Here is a 668-nt window from a genome sequence, read left to right on the forward strand (position 1 = left end):
AACACACACACACACACACACCTACATAATAGTATTAGGAAGATTGTATGGCAAAAAAAAAAAAAGTATTATTCCCATTGGGTCGTTCGAACTCGCGACTTCCAAAACACCAGCCACACACCTTACCACCCAGCCACCATAGAGTTGGTATAATTGTGCAACTTTAGTTATAAAAGTAAAGTTCTCTCACATTGTATTGATAACTTAAAGGATTTTTTTTTTTTTGTTTTTTTTTGCATGTACAAATCTTATTGTCTGTTCTATGAAAAGGCATAATGTAAATTATGTATTTTTTGAATGATTGTATTGTAGGCACATTAAGCGGATTCGATATTTGATATATCCAGAAAAGGCGATTTATGTTCAGTTTTAAAATGCATCACCGTTAACGCTAAAGGACTGGTAAAACGACTCGATGTTTGTCATTTTTAAAATAAACACTAAAACAAGGCCCTTAACATATATAATGTTTGAATATAAATTGAATGCATATAAATACAAAGTGAGAGTGGCTGGCTGGCTGGCTGGCTGGCTGGCTGGCTGGCTGGCTGGCTGGCTGGCTGGCTGCCTGCCTGCCTGCCTGGCTGGCTGGCTGGCTGCCTGCCTGCCTGCCTGCCTGCCTGGCTGCCTGCCTGCCTGCCTGCCTGGCTGCCTGGCTGCCTGGCTGC

The sequence above is a fragment of the Procambarus clarkii genome, unplaced genomic scaffold (genome assembly GCF_040958095.1).
Source record: "Procambarus clarkii isolate CNS0578487 unplaced genomic scaffold, FALCON_Pclarkii_2.0 HiC_scaffold_513, whole genome shotgun sequence".
In the NCBI taxonomy this organism is placed as follows: Eukaryota; Metazoa; Arthropoda; class Malacostraca; order Decapoda; family Cambaridae; genus Procambarus; species Procambarus clarkii.